The sequence below is a fragment of the Camellia sinensis genome, chromosome 12 (assembly GCF_055761805.1).
Source record: "Camellia sinensis isolate YWXY chromosome 12, ASM5576180v1, whole genome shotgun sequence".
NCBI lineage: Eukaryota > Viridiplantae > Streptophyta > Magnoliopsida > Ericales > Theaceae > Camellia > Camellia sinensis.
In genome coordinates, this window is record NC_138972.1 from 69,467,259 (window position 1) to 69,481,118 (window position 13,860).

The 13,860-nt window shown below is 34.8% G+C and overlaps 1 pseudogene; it reads right to left on the bottom strand.

Moving 5' to 3' along the window:
• Positions 1-7,852: 7,852 nt before the first annotated feature.
• Positions 7,853-8,696, bottom strand: LOC114271901 (peroxidase 44 pseudogene; annotated as a pseudogene).
• Between the last annotated feature and the right edge of the window lie 5,164 nt (positions 8,697-13,860).

The following is a 13,860-nucleotide window of genomic DNA, read 5'->3' on the forward strand; positions in this document are numbered from 1 at the left end:
TGGTGTTACAGAAAATTATTGTGGTATTTTATTTTTCTGGTTTTAGTAACAAGGAAAATAAAATTATATTGTTTTATAATTTATTTTCTGATTTTAGTAACTAGAAAATTAATTTGTGGTTTGTTTTTCTGATTTTTGTAATCAAATATTATGGCTACTACAACTGAATTTGCAACTATAAGCGGTACTCCAATTGTTACGCCAACTCCGATCCCTATCCAGAACCATGTTCAAGTACCAATAAATCATGGAGAAAAATCAGAAAAATTTAACGGTACTGAGTTTAAGAAATAACAGCAGAAGATGTTGTTCTATCTTACAACTCTAAATTTGGCCCAGTTTCTCCATGAAAAGGCTCCAGCACTTAAAGAGGGTGAAAGTGATCGACAAGTTGTTGTAGCTGTAGATGCTTGGAAACATTCAGATTTCCTGAGCAGAAACTACATCTTTAATGGCCTTGAGAACATGTTGTATAATGTTTACAGCCCTCTGAAGTTAGGGAAAAAAATTATGGGATTCTTTGGAGAAGAAATACAAGGCAAAGGATGCCGGCACTAAGAAATTTGTTGTCGGTAAATTTCTGGACTTTGGTACGATAGACTCCCAAACGGTAATTTCTCAAGTTCAAAATTTTTAAATAATTTTGCGTGATATTCATTCAAAAGGTATGTCTCTTATCGAGTCTTTCCAAGTCCCTGCTCTAGTGGAAAAGTTACCACCGGCATAAAAAAATTTCAAAAATTATTTAAAAAATAAACGCAAGGGGATGATCATGGATGAATTGATTGTAAGATTGAGAATTGAGGAAGATAACCGAAAGGCTGAAAAGAGGAATGGAAAAAATCTCATTAAGTCCAAGGCTAATATGGTTGAACAAGTTCACAAACCACATAACAAAAAGATGAAGTTTACTGGAGATAGTCCTAAACAAGGCGAAAAACAATGGCAACAAGAAGTTCATAGTCCTAAACAAGGCGAAAAACAATGGCAACAAGAAGTTCAAATGAAAACGCTATAACTATGGCAAGACTAGACATCGAGCTTTTGATTGCCGCCGCACTAAGAAGGATCACGGAAGCACAAGTAAGAAGACCACCAATCAAGCCAATGTGACAGAATTAGATTACATCTCTGACGGGATAAATGACATGAACCTCTCTACTGTGGTGTCTGAGGCTAATTTGGTTGGAAATCCCAAGGAATTATGGGTTGACACTGGGGCAACTCGTCACATTTGTGCGAACAAGATACCTACAATGAGGCTGCAAATGGTGGACAACTTTTCATGAAAAATTCTTCTACTTCTACTATAGCTGGACAAGAGAAAGTGATCTTGAAGATGACATCAGGGAAAGAACTGACCCTCAACAACGTACTGCATGTACCTTACATCCGGAAGAATTTGGTTTCTGGCTCTTTGTTAAGTAAAAATAGTTTTAGGCTTGTATTTGAGTCTGATAACTTGTATTATCAAAGAGTGGTATGCATGTTGGTAAGGGATACATGAGTGATGATCTCTTCAAATTAAATGTAATGACAGTTGTACCAAAAGTTGCTATGAATAAGAATAACACATTTTTTGCTTATATTCTTGAGTCGAATTTATGGCATGGTAGATTAGGACATGTGAATTTTGATACTTTACGTAGATTAATTGGTTTGGATTATATACAAAAGTTTAAAATCGATCCTAATCATAAATGTGAAATTTGTGTAGAAGCGAAACTAACTAAGGCTCCATTTAAATCGATTGAAAGAAAAACCGAACCTCTAGAATTAATTCATACAGATGTATGTGATCTTAAATTGTTCAAACTAGAGGAGGCAAAAAGTATTTCATAACATTTATCGATGATTGCACAAGATATTGTTATGTTTATTTACTTAGAAGTAAAGATGAAGCCTTAGAAATGTTTAAACTCTACAAAATAGAAGTTGAAAATCAACTTGGTAAAATCATTAAAATGGTTAGAAGTGATAGGGGTAGTGAATATGATGCGCCATTAAATGAATTTTTTGCATAACATGGCATTATTCACCAAACTACAGCACCCTATTCTCCTCAGTAAAATGGAATTGCTGAAAGAAAGAATAGAACTCTAAAACAAATGATAAATGCTATGTTACTAAGTTTAAGCTTAGCACATAACTTGTGAGGGGAAACAATATTGTCCGCTAATTATGTTCTTAATAGAATACCCCACAATAAAACCAACAGCATTCCTTATGAATTGTGGAAAGGTCGACCACATTCCTACAATACTTAAAAGTGTAGGGGTGTTTGGCAAAAGTTGAACTTCCTGTTCCTAAAAAGACTAAGATTGGACCAAAAATAGTAGATTGTGTGTTTATTGGTTATGCTCAGAATAGTAGTGCATATCGATTTCTGACTTATAAATCAGAAATACCTGATATAAATGTGAACACTATTATAGAGTCAAGGAATGCTGTGTTTTTTGAACATATTTTTCCTTACAAGAAAGGACAGGAATTAAATTCACAGAAAAGAACTTATGATTGTTCACAAAGTCAAGAGACTAATGACAATCAAACACAAAAGACTAGTAATGGTCTCGACCAACAGGATTTAACTGATGATGAACCAAGACGAAGTAAGAGAGCGAGAACATCAACATCCTTTGGTCCAAATTTTCTGGCATACCTATTAGAAAATGAACCTCAAAGCTTTAAGGAAGCAATGACAGGTCCTGGAGCACCTTTGTGGAAAGAGGCTGTTGATAATGAAATTGAATCCATTATGCAAAATCATACTTGGGAATTGGTGGATCTTCTACCTGGTTCTAAACCTCTTGGATATAAGTGGATATTCAAGAGAAAAATGAAAGCAGATGGTTCAATAGACAAGTATAAAGCAAGACTTGTAGTAAAAAGTTACAGACAAAATGAAGGTCTGGACTATTTTAACACATATTCCCCTGTGACATGAATAACTTCCATTCGCATGCTTATTGCTATAGCAGTGTTGTTTAATTTAGAAATACATCAAATGGATGTTAAAACAGCTTTCTTAAATGGTGATTTAAATGAAGAGATCTATATGGAGCAACCCAAAGGGTTTGTAGTGCTGAGGCAAGGTAAGAAAATTTGTCGGCTTATAAAATCTCTTTATGGATTAAAACAAGCGCCTGAGCAATGGCATGAAAAATTTGATCATGTTATGCTTACTAATGGGTTTAAGACAAACGAATGTGACAAATGCGTCTATGTTAAAAACATTGACCAAGGACATGTCATAGTTTGTCTTTATGTGGATGACATGCTTATCATTGGAAGTAGTCAAAACATGATAAAATCAACTAAGTAAATGATTAACAAAAGATTTGATATGAAAGATATGGGGGTCACAAATGTTATATTAAGAATGAAAATTACTAAAACATCTGACGGATATGCATTATCTCAATCACATTATATTGAGAAAATTCTTAGTAAATTTATCAAGGATGATATGAATATAGCAAGAACACCTGTAGACATCAGTCTTTATTTATCAAAAAATAAAGACGATGTGATGTCTCAGTTGAAATACTCTCAAATCATTGGAAGCCTAATGTACCTAATAAATTGTACTCGTCCTGACATGCTTATGCAGTCAGTAGATTAAGTAGGTACACTAGTAATCCCGAAGAAGACCATTGGAAAGCGATCATTCGGATTCTTAGATATCTAAGATTTACTCGTGATCTTGGTTTGAATTTTACTTGATATCCAGCAGTACTTGAAGGTTATTGTGATGCCAATTGGATATCGGATACTAGAGATTCAAAATCCACTAGTGGATATGTCTTTACTCTGGGAGGCGTTACTATTTCTTGAAAATCCACGAAACAAACATGCATCGCACAATCCACAATGGAATCCGAGTTTATTGCTTTAGATAAAGTAGGAGAAGAAGCAAAATGGCTTCGTCATTTCTTAGAAGACATTCCAATGTGGCCAAAACCTGTGCCAGCTATTTACATTCATTGTGATAGTCAATCTGCAATAGGCAGGGCATAGAATCATATGTATAATGGTAAGTTACAACATATTTGTCGTTGACATAATACCGTAAGGCCATTGCTCTCAAATGGAATAATCTCAATAGATTATATAAAATCTAAAGAGAATATTGCGGATTCGTTGTAAGGTCCCGGTGTCCCACATCGGGAATGGATGGGGAGTTCCTGAGCTATAAAAGTAAAAAGCTGGACCCTTATATAGCATCGAGGCCTTTTCCCAAGTGGTGAAATCCCTATTAGAACTCCCCAGGTAAGCGTGCTTAGGCTGGAGTAGTTCTAGGATGGGTGACCCACTGGGAAAAACAAATCCGTGCGGGCGTGGCCCAAAGCGAACAATATCGATGACGTGTAAAGGGTCGGGGCGTTACAAATGGTATTAGAGCCGACTCTCTGGAGTACTGAGTGTGGGCCCCTGGCATCTCTCGGTGCATGTGGGCGGGCTTGCGAGCTAGCAGGCTACTGCACGGGGACATGCAGCCTTATGGGGGGTGGATTATAAGGTCCCGGTGTCCCACATCGGGAATGGAGGGGGAGTTCCTGAGCTATAAAAGTAAAAAGCTAGACCCTTATATAGCATCGAGGCCTTTTCCCAAGTGGTGAAATCCCTATTAGAACTCCCCAGTTAAGCGTGCTTAGGCTGGAGTAGTTCTAGGATGGGTGACCCACTGGGAAAAACAAATCTGTACGGGCGTGGCCCAAAGCGGACAATATCGATGACGTGTAAAGGGTCGAGGCGTTACATCCGTTAACAAAAGGTTTGACAAAAGAGCAAGTGTATAGTTCATCGAAGGGGATGAGATTAAAGCCTATTACATCAGAGTCATCATAATGATAACCCTACTTATATGACTGGAGATTCCAAGAACTAAGTTCAAAGAGACAACTAAGTTATGTGTGGCTCGCCAAAAATCACCAAGGGATTAAAATTCCCTACCCATTCCTATGGTAAGAGTGATATCTGCAACATATGTTGTCTGCAGGGGTATAAGTATAAGCTTTGCTTTTAATGATTACTTATATCTTGATTTAGGCATAAAATCAAGATGAGTGTAAGGAGATATTCACAATAAAAATCACCTATATGAGTGTTGAACTGGGGCCGGTTCTATGAGAATGAAGAGGCTAAATTCTGTAGAAGCACTCATGAAAACCAAGAGCGTTCAAGGCCAAAATGAGCACAACAGTGAGAACCACGATGTGTTAGAAGATATTTTGTGTGAAATCTATTGTCTTGGCTTACACAAACGGCTGAACAGTTCAAGGCCTCGTTTCTATTGGTTAGCTAGTAAGTCCAATAGGTTATCACTAAGGAAGGTTCAAGGCCGAAAGCTACCTATCCTGATGCAAGATATTTTCGATTTATAGTCTTTCAACAAATTCTATATATTGCTGCATTTCTGTTGTCATCAAATTCCATTCATGTGAAGGATGTGCCCTTGGATATCTAGAGTTAGTCTGGAATAATTTTGCTCCTCCTAAGGCTAAATTCATTACTTGGCTTGGTTGGCGGGGTAAGTTGAAAATATCGGTTTTTCTCAGTAGAGTTGGAGCTTTGAGAGGTAATGGGAATTTGTATTGTGTGCTGTGCAAAGCAGAGGAGGAAACTTCTAATCATCTTCTTTTGTCCTGTTCTTTTGTGTGGCGTGTTGGGTCTAACATCATGGCCTGGTGGGGAATCAATGGGTGTTACTAGGTTCTTTTGAAGGTTTAATGTACTGGTGGTTGGAGTGGAAGCTCAGAAAAAAAAGAAAGAAGGTTCGGAGAGTTGTTTTTATTTCTATTGTTTGGTCCTTGTGGTTATATAAAAATGATTGTGTATTTAACAATACTCAACCTGATGTTGATGCTTTGACTGAGCTAATTAAAATTAGAGTGGCCATGTGGTTGATGAATTATGACTTAGGCTACTGTTACTCTATTTACGAGATTGTTTCAAACATAAAATGGGTGAGACATATGATCTAGGTTGAGAGGAGGCTCTACTGCTATTATGACATGATTGGCTGTTGAGAGAGGCTATTGTTCATTTTTGTTTTCTTTGAATATAATCTATGCTCTTTCATGATTTTGATGGTTGCTATGTGTCTATTTGGTATAGGGTATTTTCTGGTGGTTATTGTTGTTGCTGTAGGCGAAAAAGAGTATTTACTCTATGGTGGTTGCTGCTGTTATAGATTGATGGTGATGTATATGGGTTGTGTCTTTCTTCAGTTTGGGTGCTGCGGCTAATGTTCTTTCTTTGTTGTTCCTTTCCAGCTGCTATGCTTTGTTGCTAGTCCATACGGGTAATGGGCATTTCAGTTGGCTGTTGGGGCTAATTTCTTTGATGTTGTTCTGTTTTCTCGCTGTTTGCCAGTTCTGGGGTTTCGATTTGTATTGGGATTGTTTCACTTCTTCTTGGATGAGTTGATTTTGGTGTTTGTGGTTGGTTCCTCACCAACTCTCGATGGTGTGCTAGCATATGATTGTGCGGTCTTATCGGAGCTAACCTAGTTGGTATCAATTTGGTTTGCTATGATGCTTCTTTGCACTCATCCTCCTTTTCTCTTTTATTGATGTAATAGTTTATGTTTCATCAATAAAATTCGTTTCTTGGCTGATCAAAAAAAAAAAAAAAGTATAACTAGTAGAACATATTGGAAAAAAATTAAATTTTTGGATATCGGAAGCTTTTTAATCAAATCATATTTACATCCAGTTTTATATTTCAAATTATACGTACTATTCAAAATTTTAGATATAAATATAATTTGATGAAAGAGCTACGAATGTCTGATCAACTTGATTTCTTACAAATATGTTGTATTTGATATATTCTAAAAAGTGAACGATTTGAATCATCAAAATGAGTCTTAGAATGGGCCCAATAGGCAATGCGCAGTAGCCACTCTAAATTCATCTTATCTTCCTTACCATAATTGAGACTAATTAGTGCAGCTTATATAACTTATTTATAATTTTTTGCAGATGATTGTGTTGTGATTCTTTCGGTGGATTTATTTGGCATCAAAAAGTTGCATTTGCTTTAGCTTCTTCTATGTTAGTTTCTTTGACTTTTGCTTTTCTCTTCTCTTTTACTATGTGTATTTTAATTTATTGTTAGATGCTTGTCAACAAATAGGTTGTTTTCTTTCATGTTTGCACATGAGTTAGCTAGAAGTTCATGTGCCAAATTAGTTGGAATATGTTCCCCAAGCTATGATGTAGTTTCGACACCTCGATTTTTTTTGTATTGTTCTAGCACTTTTGTAATTTGCAAATTACATCAATTTTTTTTTTCTTTTACCGATAAAGAAAAAGGTTTAGTACCTTAATTTGGATCTTAGATTCACTATTGGCAAATAATTTTGTTGTTTCCCTCTTCAAACTTCTTAAAAAATAAAATCAAATCAATTTCAATCTTTTACACTTGAACAACATAAGAAAAATTGACTTATAGTGGATTTCATTTTTCCTTTACTTTTCTTTTCACATTGCAAATCCCATTCCAAATAGAAATACCATGGTTATATAAGGGGATTCACCTTCTAACAACTCACCTAGTAATTCTTTGATAGTCTTGGAATAATATTTCACACGATTTATGTTTTGATTTGACATTTAGTAGTTGTTTCTCAAAAATAATATAAAAGTAATAAATTTAACTGTTTAAAACAATAAAAATCCAATTAGAATACGCATGTGTGAATCTGCACTCATTTCTGAACACATATCTTCACAAAACAAATAAAACAAACCAATAATCAAAGATCAAATTAATCCTTAAATAATTAGAAAAAGTTTACAATTCATCAATTCAACTGAACATAGAAACCTATATGTTGGTAATTTGGAAACTAAATCATTGATGTTTAGAACACAGAAATAAGAGAATTCTTACAAGACCCGGGGACATGGATTTCTTTTGCTTGGCTCAATTGAAAGCCCTACAATTCTTTCTAATTTCCCCGGCATTTCCTACAAGAACTTCAATTCCCCCCATTTTTACAATCGCTTTTGCGAAACCTTGTCGAAACCCAATAGCATTGCTTGCAAAACCTGTCACAATAGGAGCACTAGCTTTATCCAAGGCAAGTTCTTGATCAATTTGCATCACACCTCTCCTCAACTTAATTTGATGGTAGTACTCATTATCGAATACGAAAGATGTGTTTTGATCCAAAAATGCAGTTGGGTCTTGGCTCAACGGCCTCGATTGGGTCCCACACAGCTTGAACAACTTAGAAACTAGGGTTGGGTCCATTGTCGGGTCAGGTTTCCCAGATCCTTGGAAGTTCGAAAGTCGATCTTGAAAAAAACCACAGTGGGCAACACCAACACTGTGTGCACCCAAAAGGGTGACCATGTCATTGAGAGTGAGTTTTTGGCTGTAAAGAATTGGAGTGCCTGTGAGACAAAAAGGGATGGCCCTGGCAAGTTCACGAGGTTCGGGTCAGAGACTAAACCGTCACGCCTACCAGTTGGGACAGTGTAGTTGGGCCCACCGGCTAGGGCCACCGAGTCTCGAGTTGCCAAGGTTATGATGTCGGCACAAGAGACTGTTCCTGGACAAATAGCCTCAAGGTTTGACTTGGCTTCATCGATAAGATCAAATCCTCGAACAGATTGGTTTGGAAAGGCATCTTTTTCCGATTGCCTGGTCTGTGTTGAGTCTATGAGTATGGATGCATCACAACATTATAAACAGTTTCACCAGACAAAAGAATTACAGCTTGTAATCATGCATAAATGAGTAATTTTTTTAAGATGAAACAAAATGGAATTCGGTGTTATTATTACTTGACCCGTCTATATTTGACCAAACTTGATTCTAATAGAAAATGTTTTGAGAGCATTGATATGGTAGGGTCGAATATAAGAGTGTTAGGTCAAAATTGTCAAAATTAGTGCAAACTTTGAAATTCTGTGACTAAGATAATTGAGTTTAAAGTTAAAATCACACTTGCAAAATTTGCACAAAAAAAAAAAAAAAAAAAAAAAACTGACATGTTGCCATCCTAGACTCAAAGTTTGACACTATTGAAAATAGAAGTCATCTAGATTTTTTTATTTTTTTTAATCAATAAAATCATGAAAAAGGATATGCTTATAAAAAAAATTATGCATAATTTATGACAAGTATAATGCGATAATAACATTTGTAAAATAAAACAACCACAAAGAAACAAATCATTCTCTATAAAAATTTGTGCATTAATTATATTTGTATGTAATTACTCTAAAATCAAAACTTGTTATATCATTATGTATTAATATTTTATTTATATTTTGTGCTCTAGGGCTCCTAATATTAATGCACACCGATTCACTGATAAGAGTGAAAATCAATGTATATTGACCAGGCCACAATATGTATCAGTTCAGAATGAGTTGTTCGCTGCCAATACCACTAATTATGATGTCATAAAAAAATTTTCCTCAGAACTGACAATTTTAGAAAATTTACAACTACATTAGTAGATTCTTGATATGTATCACTTGATACTCTTATTATTTATATTTTGACAAATATTAATTCATCTCTCGAAAATGCCATTCAAAGCTTTGCATGAAGTAGTATAAAAACCATAGTTCAAAATCGCGGTATCGGCTGACGTAACGGTATCGATCGCGGAGTATCGGTATCGGTAGTATCGGCCGGTACGTATCGGGAATCGGGCGTCGCGACCGTGAAATTTTAAAAATCATTAACAATCCCTCTAAAACTAAATTTTATGCATTTTTTTGACTCTTTTAACTTTAATTTGTTATATTTTAATCAAAATTTCGTTATGTAGGAACATTTTTGACTAATTTTCAACTAAATGATATGTATTTATTTTTGGTATATGTTAAACTTTTAATAAAAAAATTGATTTGAATATTTATTTTTTCTTGTATTGAGAAAAAAAAATATATATATATATATATATATAAATAGAGGTATAGGTGTATAAACAAATAAATAGAAAAAAAAAAAAAAAAAACCTTAAACATTTGAATCTACAAATCCACCATAAACCTATGCACCTCCATGTAGCCAAGTACCTCTCTCTTCTTATCCATCTCAATCTCAGACTCCCAATGCACCTCATATATATCCACTTCAATATCAGGCTTTCATACCATAATGCAACCACCTCTCTCTCTCTCTCTCTCTCTCTCCCTCCCTCTCTCTCACTCAAAATATTGACCCAAAGTTGCAGAAGAAAAACAGGTGAATTTCATCAAAGAAAAAAAAATAGAGCATGCTTTATACAAAGCAAACAGAGGCAAAACATATATATATATATATATATATATATATATAAAAATCGAACTGTTTATATATTTTGCAGGTGCTTTGCTCTATATATAAACAGAGCATGCCTTCTCTATATATAAACAGAGCATGACTTTTGCAGGTGCTTTGCTCCACTTTTACAGCTGCTTTGCTTTGCTTTGGTCGATTATTTTTTGCTTCGTACCGGCTGTATCGGAAATATATCGCTCACGTATCGGATTCAGGCCGATACGTAGCGGGAATAGGCCGTTACGGACGCGAAATTCATTCTCACCGGTATACTGGTGAGTATCCGACTCGGTGGTGGCATATTCCGGTACGAACTGGCCGGTACGGAACATACCGGCCGATATTTAGAACCTTGATAAAAACTCTTTACCTTAACAAAGCAGTCATGGAAGTGCATGCGAAGCAAGGCCGGGGTTATGGAGCCGTCAGTGCTGAACCGCTTTTGCACGGCTTGTCGAACAATCTGTTCAGCACGCGAGCAGGTAGAGCTGTAGAAACCAACTCGGAGTTGGGCTGTGACAATGGGAACAAGAAGGCAAAGAAATATAAATAAGATCTTCATAGTATTTTCTAAGAGAATTTGCCAATCTATGCTTTGAATGATATGAACTTGAGTGGGAGAGGTTTGTTTGAATGGCAACAATGGTTGAGCTGATATATATGTTGGACAATCTTCATTGTATTTAAGTAGATTAAATTCTGTTGTGTACTAAACAATAACTAGAATATAAAAGAAATAAAAGAAATGAGAGAATTTGTTTGATTACAAAACATCAAACTTGAAATAAAAATAAATAAATAAAAACAGATTTTATTTTGTTACAAAAACAAAATTAAAATCTGATTTAAATAAATAATAAAACACCGAAAATAAATTAAATAACTTACTTGATTAATTTCTTTGAATTATAATCTGATCAAGTCCAGTGTTTGACACTGTGTCCTTAAGACAGATTCGTCCTCTCCTCAGTGCTTTCAGAATGTGGACGTCTATCTCCCAAAATGAAATGATCTATCAACGAATAAAAGCAGCACTACAATTTATTCGTTCGTCGAACACACTAAGTGTTTATACTCTCTCTCACAAAAATAAAATGCAGATTTGCAGAGATGAAATACGAAATTTCTGAATGAATCAAACATCAAATGAGGGTTGTCCTATTTGTAGATGTAATGGTGGCTGTAGGTTTTGAATTAAATAGGTATGAACCTGTTGGTTTTGAATTCAAACAGATAAAAAACGGGAAGGGCCCTGTTTGGATGTACAGTAAAACCGGACCAGTTTATTTTCGATTTAATTTGAATTTTGGATTTTACTTTTGGTATTGGGCCGAACAAGCCCAACCCAACCACACACCACCACGCACCCGTGCCCAGGCCCGGACGACAACAGTGGTGCGCGCGTGTGGTGATTTTTGGGTCCAATGGGTCTAGCCCATTTTGCCCATAACCTCTCCCTCCAAAACACTTGGGTACCCCTTGGGGCACACCCTAAGTACCAAACACATGCCTTATAAACCTATTCAAAACTTCCCACCAAATCAATGTGGGACAAGCCATTTTACAACCTTAAGATATTTCCACCAAAACTCCATTTCCATGGAGCACACTTTGGTTTCAATTTCTTATTCACTCGGTAATGATTTTGAGCAACCAAATATACCACGTGAATCACAACGCGGCATAGAACGTGTTACCACTTTGACCCATGAAAATCGACGCACGGGGCCCATCTAAAAAATAGACCAAACTTAGAAAAAAAATTTAATTTTACCTAAAATTTTATAACCATTTCCAACCATATATATATATATATAGAGAGAGAGAGAGAGAGAGAGAGATGAATCAATAGATATATGGATAGAAGCAGCTGGCAAGTTGGCAACGTGCAAGGTCGAAGCTTACCAAAGAGAACATGTATTTTGAACAATATCTCTTGGATGCTTCTCCTTTCTCTGCCTTCTGATGATATGTATTAGTTAAAATATTAAAACAAAAAGGCTTGCTACGATCAATTTTATTTATTTATTTATTTTTATTTTTTTTGGCCAACTGTCACAATCATATCAATTTTATATTGCATTTTCGTAGTGAAAGTATCAAGACTTATGGTAGGTATGTATTCAATTGAATTTAAAATGACTGGATAGTTAAAAGAGAAATGTTAGAATGATTGATAATATAATCAGTATATATATTATTTTGTTTATATATATAGGGTATAGGTTGTACTAATAATGAAATAAATACATGTAGTTAAGAAATTAATTAAAAAAATTATAAATAAAGTTTTTAGGGACTAAATATTTGGTAGCCAAAAATATAAACAAAAGTTTTTAGTGACTAAATATTTAGTAACAAAAAAAACAAAAGACTTTTGCCGACCAAATATTTTAGTCATGAAAAAAACATTGCATCCAATATTCAGTCTTTTGGCAACTAAAATGTTTACTCGTAAAAACAATGCTGATTAAACTATTTGGTAGCTAATAGTCACATAAAACGATGACTAAAATATTTAGTCACTGAATGTAGTATTATTTGCGACCAAAACCTATTAGTGACTAAATATTTTAATCGTTGAAAGAGAATTTCATTATTTTAGAACTTTTGGCGACTTTTCGTCACCAAAAGGTACTAATTAGGGACTAACATTGTTTTAGTAGCCAAAGAGAAGAGAATTAGCAAGTAAAAAAAATTTGGTCACCAAATACTATTGCCAACAAGCATTCGATGACTAACTGGGCGACTAAAAATTTTAGTCACCATTGACAATCGGCTACTAAAAATGATACTTTGGTGATTAATTTTTTAGTAGTCAAAAGCGTATTTTCTTGCCGTGGTTTGCACTTAATTTTTATTTAATTTCTTAATTGATATTATTAATTAGACTGACAAAGCATGAAAAAGTAAAAAATAAAAAATGATACAATTGAAACTTTAGAACTAATTCGATACAGGAGGCAAAATTACAAGTATAATTTATAATATATTCATTTTTATATCTAATTTAATTATTATCCGAGTTGACATGGCACTACATAGTGCATTACAGAGGATCATAATTTGTTCATTTTTAGTTTTATGGCTTATGTGAACCTTTTGTTTTGCACCGTCTTTCTAAATTATTTAAACTTGGTTATTATACTTCATAAAGCCTTATGCTTATTTGTAATTGGTTTTGAATTGAATGTTTTAACACTCTACATTTGAAAATGTCACACATATAACTCGAGTCACAATCTAAAATAATATCGTGCAGGAAGGGTTAGTAGCGGCGAGGGAGGGGCAGATGACGCCATGGAGGGTGAAGGCAAAGGTTAGTCGACCTTATGTAGGGTGGTTGGTGATGGGTTAGGATTTACACTTGGAGAGGAAAGACAGGAGAGTGGAATTGAAGGGTAATTTAGTAACCTTATGCCCTTGTTTGGTAGAGCTTGTTTTAAATTAAAAGCTGATAATAAGAAAGTAAAAGCTAAAGTCGCCTATATCCTCAACTTTCAAATAATTAATTTTTTTTTTTAAAACTTATTTAAGTTATTTCTGCATAATAAGTTATAAGCAGAA